The sequence below is a fragment of the Coenobita brevimanus genome, chromosome 93 (assembly GCF_032717465.1).
Source record: "Coenobita brevimanus isolate Jiangsu-jjx chromosome 93, ASM3271746v2, whole genome shotgun sequence".
Classification (NCBI taxonomy): domain Eukaryota; kingdom Metazoa; phylum Arthropoda; class Malacostraca; order Decapoda; family Coenobitidae; genus Coenobita; species Coenobita brevimanus.
Window position 1 is genome coordinate 29,353,564 of NC_137046.1, and position 16,049 is coordinate 29,369,612.

Below are 16,049 nucleotides of genomic sequence, written 5' to 3' on the forward strand. Positions count from 1 at the left end.
TACAGTGAGGTCTGACTATAAGTCTGTTTGCTTTGTGATGCATCTCTATGAAGATGAACAAAAAGTTAGACCCATTTTCGGAATAATGATGGCGAAATGGTTGCAAATTCGCTAAAACAATGCCTCCCATTCAGCTGTTTGGGCCAACATGGCCACCCAGTGTTTACAGTCACTGTGATCATCAGTTTTTCGTTACATTTTGTGCATGAAAGGCCATTGAAACACCACTGCTATTGCTAAATAACAGTGCAAAAGTCTTAACAAATTGTACAGTGTGCAATATTAAGACACTTTGTTTTGTGTCTGTGTGAAATACTGAAACCTGAGACTTGGTAATAAGGTCTCCCATGCAGTCACAATACCTCCCAGTCAGCTGACTGAACCAAGATGGACGCCTAGTGTTTACTTGTACATTCTCTGTGATCGTCTGCCTTTCGTTACATTTTGTGTGTGAAAAGCCAATGAAACACCACTAGTATTGCCAAAGAACAATGCTAGTGCATAACAAATAGAGCAGTATGTAATATTAAGTAACGTGACATTTTTTTTTTTTTTTTTTTTTTTTTTGGTAAAATACTGAAACTTGTGACTTGGAAATGATTTCTGGCAATGACATCACCCCAAGTGGAAAGCATGGTGCTTCTGAGGGTGCTGAGGGCAAGCCTAGAAGGGCATTTTTTTTTTTTAAGGTTACAAGGCCTTAGGCCCTCTTCCAATCTCCAATGAACCCATGTTATATCAATCTCACTGCACAATAAATTGCTATGCAATGGGTGTTCACTCAACATAACCCCATCGTATAGTGAAGCATGACTGTATCAGGTAAGTTATAACATGGGCTCAATGGGAATATGTTTTTGGCCAAGGGTCTCCTGCCCAACAATGTCTAAAAACAACCTTCTAGTTCACTTAATCTGGTTACCTTAGTTATTTCTCTTCGCTCCATTCAACTTGCAGCTTATCATCAAAAATAGGCCCTGAAAAAAACCTTTTTAACTCCTGTAAACTGGTAGTTATTTCACTTCACTGCACTTTACTTGCTCCTCGAACTCCAGCATCAATATACGGTTACATCACTAACATGAACACACCTGATAGTGACTAAATCAAAGGCCATCTTGAAACAAACAAATGACTGTTGCGATGAGTGTGGGCAATCATATACATGAAAACGGCAATTGTACATCGACCAGCAAACCTACATACAGGATCACAATGATAGTACAGGTAAGCCCTTAATTCATGCAAGGGTTACATTCCCAGACCCTTCGCGTATGTGGTAAATTCGCGTATATGTTCTGCCCTTGTGTGCACATAATTACGCATGTCTACTAAGCATATTACATCTGAATAATACTGTTTATGCACTACATACACCTTATAAACTAGCATAAAGTATGAAAAACAACAAAAATGTAAGAAATTTAACACAGAAACCTGACAAGCACAGGCGTAGGTGGAGACACTTCACCACAGTCTGGTGCACTAGCCCTCACTGTCTCCCATACGCTACATTCTGCCTTCTTTATTGTAAGAACAGTTGACTCACCAAAGATGGACGATTTCCTGTCATTCTATAAATATACTTATTATTGATTAATACTTTAGTAACTAATTTTCAGGGGGAATTTATAACTCATATAAGTAAAGAATTAGTGTACCGTACTTGTTAAATAAACTGGTATGTAAATAAATGACGGGGAATCGTCCTGATGGAGAATTGTTGCCAACATTCCTCTCTTAAGTTTGTCCAACACTTTAACTTTTTCTCTGTCAGCGACATCACTTTATGAGTCCGTTTTGGTGTGTTACCACATGCATCACTAGCACTATGCTTAGGCCCCATGTTGACAGACAAGGCAAGCAATCACTGGAAGGCAGAAAAATAAGCCACAAATAACGATTCGCGAGTCACGCATATTTCGACAGTCGGATTCAAACTGACTGTGTAATGTGTGGCAGACTGACCTCCCACACACACACACACACACACACACACACACACACACACACTCTAGATATAATTAGCCAAGAAAGCTGTTGGGACCAAAAGCTCCTGGATCTCGTACAAGAGTTCTTCCTAACGCAACATGTGAGGGAAACCACCCGAAAAAGAGGACTTGATGTACCTTCAGTGCTAGATCTAATATTTACTAGGCAAGAAAATGATATTGACAGTTTAATATATCACCCTCCACTCGGCAAAAGCGATCATGCAGTACTAAATTATAACTTCAGGATAGCATATGACATAGTAAACAGCAATGACAGTTACAAAAAGAGCCTAAACTATAAAAAGGGAAATTATCAAGACCTAAAGAAGTATTTCTTAGAAGTTGATTGGGAAAATGAGCTTTGAGGACAAGATTTAAATGCTGTATATAAAAAATTCTGTGAATTTTATGAAATAGGAGTCCAGAAGTACATCCCACAGCACAAAGAAGCAGATAAGAAAATACAGAAATGGTTCAATACAGAATGTAAAAAATCAAAAGAAAGAAGAGATTTGTTGTGGAATAGATACAGAAGACATAATAGTGAAAGGGCGTATAATAATTACAATCAGGCAAGAAACGATTATACAAGAATAAGGAGGGAAGCCCAAAAACAGTTTGAGGAGGATATAATAAATAAAAGTAGTGATCAACCAAAGCTGTTTTACAGCTATATCAAAAGCAAAACCAAAGTAAAAGATATAATACAATCCATTACGGACGAGGGAATCACTTATACACAAGAGAAAGATATTTGTGAAGCACTAAATAAGAATTTCCAGTTAGTTTTTACAGAAGAAAAAAATTCTGAGAGGGACTATGTGGAACATGCATGTCCACACATACCACCAGATATACAAATAACAGAAAAAATAATACAGGAGGAGTTAAGTAGATTAGACAGAGGAAAAGCAAGTGGTACTGATGAAATTTCATGTTGGGTGTTACGAGAATGTGCAAAGGAGTTAAGTAAACCGTTATTTTTAATTTTCAAGAAATCCTTGAGTCAAGGTAAACTACCTGATATTTGGAAAAAAGCAAATATTGTCCCCTTATTCAAGAAAGGAAATAGACAAAATCCACTCAACTACCGACCAGTATCACTGACCAGTGTTGTAAGCAAGGTATTAGAAAAGCTTATAAGAAAAGCTTGGGTAAATCATCTAGAAGAACACAGTATGATAACAGAAAGACAGTTTGGTTTCAGAAAAGGAAAATCATGTGTTACTAATCTGTTGAGCTACTATGACAGAGTAACAAACACAATACAGGAAAGGGACGGATGGGTGGACAGTATCTATTTAGATTTCAAGAAAGCTTTTGACAGTACCACACCAAAGACTGTTATGGAAACTGTACCATCAAGGAGGAATTCGAGGCAAACTGTTTGGTTGGATGCAAGACTTTCTCATAAAAAGAGAAATGAGAACAGTACTAAGAGGAAACTACTCATCATGGAAAGAAGTGACTAGTGGAGTACCACAGGGTTCAGTGCTGGCACCAATCATGTTTTTAGTGTATATAAATGATATAAACAGCAACAATGGAAATGAGAGCTATCTGAATATGTTTGCAGATGATGCAAAAATACAAAGGAGAATTACTAACACAGACTCTTGTAAAGAGATACAAGAAGAATTAAATAAACTTCATGAATGGAGTAGTACATGGCAAATGGAATTCAATGTGGACAAGTGTCATGTAATCAAGTTTGGTAAAAGTGGAAAAAGACCTGATTGGGATTATAAGTTAGGAAATAAAACCCTATACACATCAGAAAGAGAGAAAGACCTAGGTGTGATCATCAATAACAGACTATCTCCGACTGACCACATCAGCGAGAATGTACGGAACATGTATACACTTCTTGCAAATATGAGAATAGCATTCACATACATAAATGAAGACATGCTAAGAAGGATAATAACATCATTCATTAGACCAACCCTGGAATATGCATCAGTAGTCTGGAGTCCTCATCTCAAAAAGCACATAGACAAGATTGAAAAAGTTCAAAGGGCCGCTACAAGATGGATACCAAGCTTAAGGGACCTAAGCTACGAAGAAAGACTAAATAAACTGAATCTACCAACACTAAAGGAGTGAAGGAAAAGAGGTGACATGATAATGCTATATAAGTGCATATCAGGGAAGGAGAAAATAGACATAAATGATTACTTAACATATGGAGAAGCAGCAGCAAGAGGACACTGCAAAAAACTGCATAAGAAGAGAGGTGACAAAGACGTAAGGAAATTCAGTTTCCCAAACAGAGCAATTGATCAATGGAATGCACTACCGAATGAAATAGTGTGTGCCAAAACAATTCACAAATTTAAGGATATGTACGATAAATATGGTTTAAGGCACGGGACAGTACGAGCTTGACTTATTCCTGTAAAGATACAATTAGCTAAGAACAATTAGGTAAGAACACACACACACACACACACATATGTATGCACACGGGCAGTAGGTAGGCATTTTTATATTTTATTTATTTCTTTTGTATATTAAAATTATTTATCTGAATACTATAATTTTATGTTTTAATAACTGTACGAAAAATTCGTGGATAACTGAAATCGCGTGAAAAAAGTTCGCGTGAATCAAGGGCTTACCTGTGTAAGCAATAATGCTATCATATACCAAAAAAGTCCAAATTTTATTTTTTTACTGTATAAACGATTCATCACATACTGATTTATTGTTTAATACAGTAAAATCTCGACATCACGGACTTCAATAAACAGGAATTCGCTTTTATCGGAATCGAGGAGCTATCGGACTAAATTCCTATGTATCGGAAAAAGTCCGATAAAACCAGAAGTGGTCCGGACCGCCCGACCACTTCAACTATGTTCATCAAAATAAGGTAAATAAAAGACATATTCATCAGTGTACAGTACAGTTTTATTATATATACAGTATTATACCATTTGATTAATGTAGTAAAGTTATAGCTCAGTACTGTACCGCAATGGTAGTCAAAACAGTTTAAAAACCATTCGTGCGATCTGGACTAATGTCTGATACAATGGAAAAGTCCGGGTTAGCAGGGTGACGTCTGGATGTCGCTTTTATCGGAATGGCTTGGGCCCCAATTAGTCCATTATAGTGAGGTCTTACAGTATATATATATATATATATATATACAGGTAACTCGCACGGAACACGATCTCACGGAATGCGCTCGCAATTTTACACGGTAAGGGCTGGGATACATATAAGACAACGTAAGATTAAAAAACCATTATGAAAACTACAAATTAATGCAGGAGAAGCCTCTGAAAGATCAAATCCTCGAACATCACCGCAGCGCGCGGTTTGTTTTGATTACGTGACGATCTAGGCGGGAAATTATTCAGTGAGTGAGACATTACCGAGTACAGTAGCACAGTATTTGTAAGTTAAATATTTACAGTACTGTACTGTTCTGGTAAGTTTATGTGCAACTTAAAGTACTATTAAATAACGTTAAAGCAAGAAATAAAGTCTTATAACCAGTTTACCTGATAGGCGTCAGAATATTGCCTTTTTTATTTGTTCGTTTTTTCCACAATACTGTACAGTATTTGTAAGTTAAATATTTACTGTTCTCGTATGTACTGTACTTGTAAGCACTTAAATAAAGTTAAATCATTAAATAAAGCCTTGTAACCAGTTAACCCGAATTATATGATTACCCATGATCGGCGTCGGAATATTGCCTTTTTTGTTTGTTCGTTAAACTCTTACTGTACTGCTTTTCTACAGTACTGTATTTGTAAGTTAAATATTTACTGTTCTGGTATGTACTTGTAAGCAATTAAAGCATAAAATAAAGCCTCGTAACCAGTTAACCTGATTTATATAATTACCCATGATCGGCGTCGGAATATTGCCTTTTTTGTTTGTTCGTTAAAGACTTATCTATCTATCTATCTACTGTCAGACGCCATAATCCCGTAAGGGGTGGCCATTTGACTTTGAGTTATTTGTTTTACAGGGAGGGACACTAACCCTCCACCAACCTACTTGTTGACACGTAGGGAATTAAAGACTTATAATAAAAGAAAAATACATTTTTGTCTTGGTATCTTTACCTATTTGCTCAGGTTTGCTGTAATGGTTTGGATCATTTTATGCAATGCAACTTGTAGAAAACTGTGAATAAACTTTCGGGAAGTGAACGAAAATCTGGGACATGAGACTGACCTTGACTTCACCCTCTCATGTATCATCTGTCAGTTCACCACCTGCTATTGTGATGAGTGGGTGTACGATTTTTTCGCTTGTGGCCATGCCTAACTACGCATAGGTACACCCATTATCTCGACCCAGACAGAAAATACAATCTTTTTCCTCCCTTGCAAAACACAAACAACCACCCTGTTTACGAGACAGCAATATATATTGCGAAAATAACAAGGTAAAATGATAAAGATGAACGTAAAATGATAGAGAAAGATGAACATGTTATGACGGAAGAAGTACGTTTTCCCCGTCTGTAAACGTATTTATTTCTGCTTTGTATCTGTATTCGTAATAATTAGACTTATTGTTAGTTCTGAAACTGCATTACGATTCTATTTTTAGCCATTCTCGTGGTGTGGGACTTCCTTATTGCTAATCGGACTGACCCTCCACTTTATTCTCCCGTGGCAGTCTAGCCTTGGAGGACGTGCAGTTTTCTCATTTAGGACTGAAAATTCAACTCTTTCGCTACCTTTTCCAAGCATGGGCACAACGATAACGTAAAAAATAACTCGAAACTACCATAAATATATATCAAAAAGGTGAAAATGTATTCATAATATATATATATTTTTTAAGCCATTCTTAACAGATTATGTACTGAAATCATTCGATATCACAGTACTGCACTTCTAAGTTAAATATGTATTGTTCTGGTGCGTACTTGTAAGTTAAAGCACTGGTACCAGTTAACCTGATTTATATGATTACCTATGATTGGCGTCGGAATGTTTCCTTGTGTTTATGTACAGTATTTGTGTGTTGAAGTTTTGCTCTGGAGTACTGTATTTGTGAGTTATAACATTAAATAAACCTTCTAACCACTTAAAGTGCTTTCTAGTGATTGCCAGTGACAGATAACAGCAAAACAACACATTTGGGGGGTCTAGGGAACAAAATACGGAGTAGTTTAAATATACGCGATTTCGCACCTAACACAGCACGGTAGGAACGAAACCCACGTGTTCCGTGCGAGTTACCTGTAGATAAATATATATATATATATATATATATATATATATATATATATATATATATGAGGCGCTTGCAGGGAAATCCAGGTAAGCGCCACCCCGGCCAGAAACGGAGTTACATATACCACTTTATTCCCCAAATCCTCTTCTACCACTACAACAAGGGTTTAAGTGAAAAAGATGTCCCTAAGATGGTTGAAAATTATGATTTTTAAAGGGCTGTGAACGATCGTACTGCTATTGATAGCCAACCACTCCATGACATTACCATTAGGTCCATTTTGGGTTAGTATCTTCTTCTCCCAAGTACTGCATCCTTGGAAACCACCTTCATGTCCGGTTTTCCTACTTGAGTTAAGGCGATTTTACCACGTCAAAACACGCACTTATTGTAAGCCACATGTATGTGACGCTAAGAGTGAGAGGGAAAACCAGGCAAGCGCCACACAGCAGGAGGTGGCTGCAAGATGCGCCAATCGTGTGGCTCGACGCATACCACCAAGCTTTTTTTTATGACACCATCATAAAGGCACATGTCCTTACATACCTACTGACATATTTTCAGTCTCAATATCTTATAGCTGACCTACAATAACACATATTATGGGTAAAAGTAAAGCTACTTTGTCGCTGACTGTTGTCTAAGAAGAGGAGAAAGATGTTATTGAATTTTTTCATTTAAAATACCATTAATTATCTGCGTCTGAGTATCATTACGGAAAAGTAGATGAATTAGGCTACATGGGAAAAAAAACAAGAGCAGAATATCTTCATTGGTTGAAAAGTTATGTCATATTTAAAGTACACAAAATTTAACAGCGTTTTTTTCATTTTTATTTTTTTTGCGCTTACCTGGTTTTCCCTCTAATGGCCTCATATATATATATATATATATATATATATACAATCCTTGTAAATCGCAGCAATTTGGGTCTGGACCACTGCCACGAATTACAAATTCTGTGGTTTATAAAAAATAACTTATGTGAAAAATGAATTTGGGTCTGGAGTTTGGCCAACCACCCCCCACAGCACCCTACCTACACCTATCTAGGCACCATCAAACACAAACATACAAATTTTGGAATATTCAGTGCATGTATTTAATAGAAATAAGCAATGTTAAGGGATCTCACCCTAATCCTATGACAATATTGCTTAAGTGAATGGAGTGGGGTGGTGTTGGGAAGAACTTAGAACCTCTTAGCATGAGGTGGGGGTGCTCCCTGCTCAACACGACAAATGAGCTCCAAACGTTGACTGTACGACAACGGCGGCTGCTTCTTGATGCCATGCTGCTTAGAGCGCTTCATCGGGGGTCCGGGAGGGGCCATGGAAGGTAGGAGGCGGGGGGGAAGGTGTACAGAAAAAGGCAGGCAGCTCTCATACTCCACGGTGATGGTCTGTAGTGTGCGGACTGGTGGGAAGAACAACAACAACATGGCGGCATTAGTATGCACACTTGCCACCAGAGATGGGTGGTGATTGGTTGTTGGGTTGCCGATTTTCAAATTGAATGCCGCGGTTTACGATTCTCCTCGGAAAAGGCCCACTTCGGTGCCTAGGTCCGCGATTTTCGTGACTTAACAGCGATTTCAGGGATGACAGTTCATTTTTTTGGTTGAAAATGAAATAATGCATCAATCTACATGAAACTTTACTGGATAATAGCTATGATACCTACTTAAGCGTGTAGAAAGTTTCAGGACGATACATGAAGAAATGAAAAAAATATTCAGTAAAATCTTTATATTTTAACCTAACTTTCACTGACTACTGCTCCTAAGTGAGTAAATATATCATCATTTTAAAAATACAGTAAACCCTCATTATACGATGGGGTTCCGTTCCTGAAAACCCCATCGTAAAGCAATCCATCGTATAGCAATCCCATTATAACATGGAGTCATTGGGGATACGTTCCCAGACGTGCCTAAACTCTAACATACACACACCTTAGCACTCACATACATGAAATATCCTTATGTTTAAACATTTAAAGTAACACATTAATAGTGAATACAGAGAAAAAAGCATGAAAACTACAGTATACAGTAGATCTTACCTTTACTGAAGCAAGCAACGGTTGTTTATGTGGTTCCTAGACAATTCGCCATGAAGTCGACAATTCGTCGTCATAATATGGACGTTCCCTGTCATGACAATTCCCCATCATTCTATAAATATACTTATTACTGATTAACTGATACTTTAATAACTAATTCTCAGGGGGATCTACCAAAGTCTATTTTCATTCAATAGCATTGGCTTTGGATATCATTTGTAAGTTGCACTTTTAGACAATATTTAACTTGTTTCTACCATGCTGTAGTTGACTTTGAATTTATGTTCTAGCATCACCCACGGCTGTTTTCATTAATTTCCATTGGTACTACAACATTCATTCATTCATTCATTGCCAGACGCCATGTATCCCACACGGGGTGGCCAAGGGCTTAGAGTTAATTGTTTTACAGGGAGGGGCACTAATCCTCCACCAACCCCACTTGACACGTAGGGATGCCAACAGCATCTGGGTGTTCCCAGGCGGTCACCCATCCAAGTACTAACCAGAACCACTACAACATCCTGGGTATATTTTAAAACGACTTTGAAGAGGTACATTACAGTACTAAAAAACTAGTGTACTTCCTAAATAAGCTGATATGAAAATAAACGACGGGGAATCATCCTGACGACGAAAAGTCCTGATGGCGAATTGTCTTGTTATTGTTGTGATGGTGAACTGACTTGATGGCGAAATATCCCGAAACATTTATATAGACGTAACATGAATATTATTTGTATAATTCCAAAGTATGTCGATCGTTCACTTAAGGTAATTAGGCATTTATATAAATGCCAATGTCTCGTATGTAGCCTTATGCTAAGATGAAGGATTGATCATAAATCAGCTGATTCACGTTTCAATATTATTATTTTTCATTTAATGCCCATGATTTTATGCCATATTTTACATTTACTATATAAACAATAAACTACCATCACTTTTATAACTTACATAATTAAAAAACTAGTGTACTTGCTAAATAAACTGATACGTAAATAAATGATGGGGAATCGTCCTGATGGCGAATTGTCCCGACTCGGCCTCACAGTCACAGCCGTCACTCATCAATGTCAGAACTGCATGGCTGGGCAGGGCTAGCTAATGAGGCTGGACCAGTGGACAAGTGTGTGTGGTCTAATGCCGACAGTGTGAGGACGTTTTTGTTGCGTTTGCACATTCGCTGTTCACTGAGCCACGGATGATCCATCGTTGTAGGAAATCGTTCCCATTGTATAGTGGGCATAGGGTACTAAAATTTTGACATTGTATAAGCAAAATATCGTACAAAGAGGCATCGTATAATGAGGGTTTACTGTATCAGTGATTAAATTAATCATTTACAAATAAAGCTCAGGGATTAGTTTTGCCAAATATAGCTATTATCCAGTAAAATTTCATGTAAATTGACGCCACTTAGCCGTGATTTACAAATCCGTGATTTATAAACACGCGATTTACGAGGACTGAGAGCATATATATATATATATATATATATATATATATATATATATATATATATATGTTGTATGTAGGGTGAGAAGTGCTTGTATGTGTAATTGTAGTGTTGGAGTGGCTTTGGATGTGTGTGTAGTCTGTGAACCAAGTGTAATCGGCCCGCACAAGCCGACTGGGTGCAAGGATACTTTAAAGTAAGCGACACTGGTTCAACCACAGCATCCCTTGTGTCCGCCAATGCAGTACGGTGCTGGGTGAACACTCCCAAAGTTATATATACACACTACATAGTGCTATAAATATGTTAAGAAACACAATACATGCATCATCTAATCCTGTGTTGGCCTGCGAGAAGTGTAAGAGCCCAGGGCTAGGCAAGTTGGTCCTCACATTAAAGATGAGTGACTAGCCTCATTCATCCCTGAGTGGCATTACACAAACAATAAACCCCAACTACCTCTTTGATATAAACCAGCACAGGTTCAATTCAGTTGGAGTGCCTTAATTACTCACTAGACCACCAGGCGCCATAGTTTGGTTATATGATTACCACCCAGCTAAGTAAATGGTTTCCTCGTGTGCAGGAAACTATTTGGCTTGTCACTCAGTGTAGAGTCACCTGTAGATGAAAGAAGAGGAAAAAAAGGAAGTAAAGAAGGACATGAGAGAAAGAAAGGAAAGAAGGAAGGAAGAAAGGGCAGCCACCCAAAAGCAGCACTACATCAAGTAAGTGGGTGGTAAGCACCCCAACCTACCACTAACAATCATAATATACTACAGCACATATACACTGCATAATGTACTGTACTATGCCATTTTTTAACAATATGATCACTTGCAAGAAAATACTGTAGTACAAAAATTAACTTTGTAACAAATTATTTTCAGTGTCCAAACTTAAATAATAATGGTTAAAGTTTGTTTACATTCATCTGCAATAGTTCTTACATTTTTAAATTAAATTATTACAAAAATTAATTAAAGTTTAAATATAAATAACTAGGTTGGTCCATATTTTGAACACACACACGCACTCACATGCACCAAGGCAGTTAATCTCGGAATCATGTACAGTAATGCAGATGGGTTAATATCTAAGTAAGGGGAAATTGGAGACTATGTAAATGAAAAGAAACTTTGGATAGAAGAGTTATAATATTTGGAGAAAGGATAGAGAAAGCAAGTTTGGGGGAAGTGTAATGATTTTAACCCATACTAACTGGGAAACAAAAAATATGGAAATTGAAAATACCACTGCAGAACTTTGGGGAATGGAAATAGAGGACTGTCATGGAGAAAAATAAATGTACAGTAATAGTATTTTATATGCCCCCTCAACTATAGCATAGGCAAAAGATTATGAACAGTTAGTAAGAGAATCTTTTATTAAGCTAAAGATGTTAATTCAACGAAGAAACAGAATACTAATCATAGGGAATTATAATTGTAGAGAAGTTGACTGAGAAAGTATGGATGCTGGCAACAATGAGGTATCATGGGGAAATAATTAATGGAAATGGTGATGGAAAATATGTTAACTCAAAGAAAATACAAGAATTAGAGGAGATGGCAAACCATCAAGGCTGGACTTGGTATTCACAAAGGACCCAAACAATGTGAAGAACAACCTTTCAATGCCCTTTTGGTAAAAGTGATCATCTGGTTATTGAGAAAGAAGTGGTGGGAGTAAGGGAAGGAGAAAGCGATGAAAAACGCAAAGAAAATAGATACAATTATGGGAAAGTAGACTTTGCTTCCCTGAAGAACTATTTCCCAAATGCAGACTGGGGAAAAATGAATGCAGTCACGAATGTTGATGAGAAATATGAGTTTCTGATCGAAGTATATAAAACAGGAATTAGTAGATATGTCCCAAAAGTCTCCACGGCAGAGGAAAGGAAGAAAGAATGGTTTAACAATAGGTGTAAAATAGCACGTGAGGCAAGAAAAAGAGCATGGTATAAAGTGAGAAAGTATAGTGAAAGGGCTTGGGAAGAATACACGCAGGTAAGAAATGAATATGTAAGGATGAAAAGAAAGGAAGAATGGAAAAACGAAAAAGATATTGTAACTAATTGTAAAACAGATCCTAAGCTATTTTATTGGTTTGTAAATTGTAAAATGAAAGTTAAAGAAAGCATAATACGACTGAAGGATGGAGATCAAACTTACGAAAGAGAAGAAGAATTGTGCAAAAATAACGAACAACAAGCTGCAGTCAGCCTGTGTGTTGGAAGAGGAGTTTCGGGAATCTGAAATTGAACCCAGGATGATGAGAATGGTGGAAACTGCAGTTGACATGAATGAGGTGCTTCAGCTGATGAGGGACTTGGATGTCAGGAAAGCAATGGGACCAAATAGTGTAGCTGGAAAGATCCTGAAAGAATGTGCTAGCCATTTAGTGTGGCCTGTTTATGTCATCATCGAGACCTCGCTGGAAAATCGACAGTTACCTAAAGACTGGAAAACAGCAAATATTGTGCAAATATTCAAGGAAGGAGATAGGGATGATCCACTCAGTTACAGACCTGTATCACTTACTAGTGCTGTATGCAAAATTTGTGAGAAAATTATTATAAAAAGATGGATAAAGTATTCAGAAGAAAATGAAGTGACAACACCAGGAGAATTTGGTTTTAGGGAAGAAAGATCTTGCATTACCAACCTATTAAGTTTCTACAGCAGGGTAATACCAGTAGATGTCATAAAAGAGAGAGAGGGATGGGCAGATTGTGCCTATCTTGATCTCAACAAAGAATTTTTCTTTTCTGTCTCTTCTCCACAGTTTGTATTTACCATCTCCCAAATGAACAGCAATATCTTCTCTTAACTTGGTCTCTACAAAGCACATGACATCAGGTTCATGTTCTCTCAAGAAATCATTAATTTCAAGCCTAGCCAATATTAAACCATCAACATTAGTATATACAACCTTCAAATTATTTTTGATGTTTTTTATACCCTCTTCTCTCCTCCTCTCTGTCGGTACCACTTCCTCAATTTCTGATCTTTCATAGCCATCCCCTTTAGTTTCCTCCGCTTCTATTTCCTCACATACCACTTCTTTACTTTCCTATCCATCACTCTCCAAAAAAAAATTTACATTCTTCCTCTGTCCTCTTATTTTTTGCCTTTACTTGTTCCTTCAATGATTTTAAAACTTCTCTTTCTTCTTCATTCATATCTTTTCTTATAATATTTTCCATCTCTGCCTCTTTGCTTAGTTTCCAGGTCACTTTAAGTATCTCATTTATTACACTTTCTGATGACAACTCGACTCTCATTGGTTTTGTTTCCTCTTTCTTATAAGGCCCTACCCTCCTTACTTCCTCAATTTCTTTTTCCCACTTGCCTCCTTCAGGATCAATCTTATGTGTGTGTGTAAGTGTGTGTGTGTGTGTATTTACCTATTTGTATTTACCTATTTGTAGTATACAGGAATTGAGTAATGCTCATATCCACATTTGTCAAGTCTACCTTTACACACATGAATGTTTTTCTTATGCACCACCTCTTTGTCTAAGTCGTTCCAAATATTTAAGTATTTACCTAATATACCTAATTGTGATATACACGGAATGTACTATGCTCGTGGGTTTCCGTCGCTGTTACTCAATAAGTCGAATTTAGCTTTAAACTCGTTTAAATTTTTAGACTGGACGATCTCTTTGTCCAGGCTATTCCATAAGTCTATACTTCTGTAAGGAAAGCTATATTTCTTGATATCCTTCAAGCAGCTTGACTTTTTCAATTTCATTCCATGTCCTCTTGTTGCTCTCTAATCCCATACAAACAGATCTTCTTTATCAATTTTATCTACTCCCACCATGGTCCTAAACACTGCAATCATGTCTCCCCTCTTTCTCCTTTTCTCTAAGGAAAGCAAATCCAGTTTTTCCAGCCTCTCTCTGTATGATAGGTCTGTCAGACTGGGGACCATCTTGGTTGATGTTCTTTGTATTCTCTCAATCTTGTTTATATCTTTCTTTTTGTGTGGGGACTACACTACCGCTGCATATTCTAACCTGGGGCAGATCATGGCCACTATCAATTTTTTCATCATCTCCTCATCCATATAATGAAATGCTACTCTTATGTTAGTCAAGAGATTATAAGTCTCTCCAACTATCTTGTTAATGTGCTTTTCTGGTGACAAACTATCTTGGACCGGCACTCCCAAATCTTTCTCTTCTCTCCTTTTTGTGATTAATTCATTACCCAACAAATAATTCAGTGATGGCCTCCTGGTACTTTTACCCATTTCCAATATTTTACATTTCTTTACATTAAATTTCATTTCCCACGTCCGGCTCCAATCGTGTATCCTATCCAAATCCTCCTGCAGTATTTTACAATCCTCCTCAACCTCTACCTTCTTCAAGATCTTTACATCATCAGCAAACAGACTTGCATAACTGTTCACTCCATCTACCATATCATTTACGTAAATCAGGAACATTACTGGCGCCAACACCGAGCCTTGAGGGACTCCACTTGTTACTTCCCTCCATCCAGACATCCTATCTTTTATTACTGTCCTCATTTGTCTGTCTCTCAAAAAGTCTCTCATCCATTCCAGAAGTTTCCCCTTCAGTCCTCCTATATATTCTAGTTTCCACATTAGTCTCTTATGAGGTACCTTGTCAAAGGCCTTCTCTAAGTACACACAATCCACCCAACCATCTCTCTCCTGTACCAAGTCAATCGCTCTTGAGTAAAAGCTCAACAAGTTAGAAACACATGACCTTCCACTTCTGAATCCAAACTGACATTCAGCCAAAATATTCATCTCTTCCAGATATTTTATCCATCTGTCTTTCAGGATTCTCTCACACAATTTTGCGACCATGCTGGTTAGAGACACTGGTCTATAATTCAGGGGTTCTTCCCTGTTTTCTCCCTTGTAAATGGTACCACATTTGCCCTCTTCCATTCGTGTGGCACTTTCCCCTCTTCCAGTGAGCATACGATTAAACTGTGAATTTTATCCGCCAGTTGTTCTCTGCATTCCTTCAGTACCCAGGTAGAGATTCCATCTGGTCCAGGGGCTTTCCTTACATCTTGAGTTTCCAGTAATTTATACACTTCCTGTACCTCCACTTTTATATCTTTTATCACCGGAACATTTCTAATCACTCCCTCCCCTTCCACAAGCTCCTTTTCTTTAGTGAAAACTGACTGGAAACGTTTGTTCATTATTTCTGCTTGCATTGCCGCATCCTTAAAGACCTCTCCTTCTACTTTCAGTTTGGTGATTCCTTCCTTTTGTTTCAGTTTGCCATTAACAAATCAATAAAACAGTTTTGGGTTCATCCTTGC

At 37.5% G+C, this 16,049-nt stretch overlaps 1 protein-coding gene across 2 annotated transcripts in view; it reads right to left on the reverse strand.

Moving 5' to 3' along the window:
• Positions 1 to 16,049, reverse strand: part of LOC145412627 (methionine synthase-like) — a 419,211-nt gene that overhangs the window by 136,188 nt on the left and 266,974 nt on the right. The gene's annotated exons all lie outside the window — the stretch shown is intronic.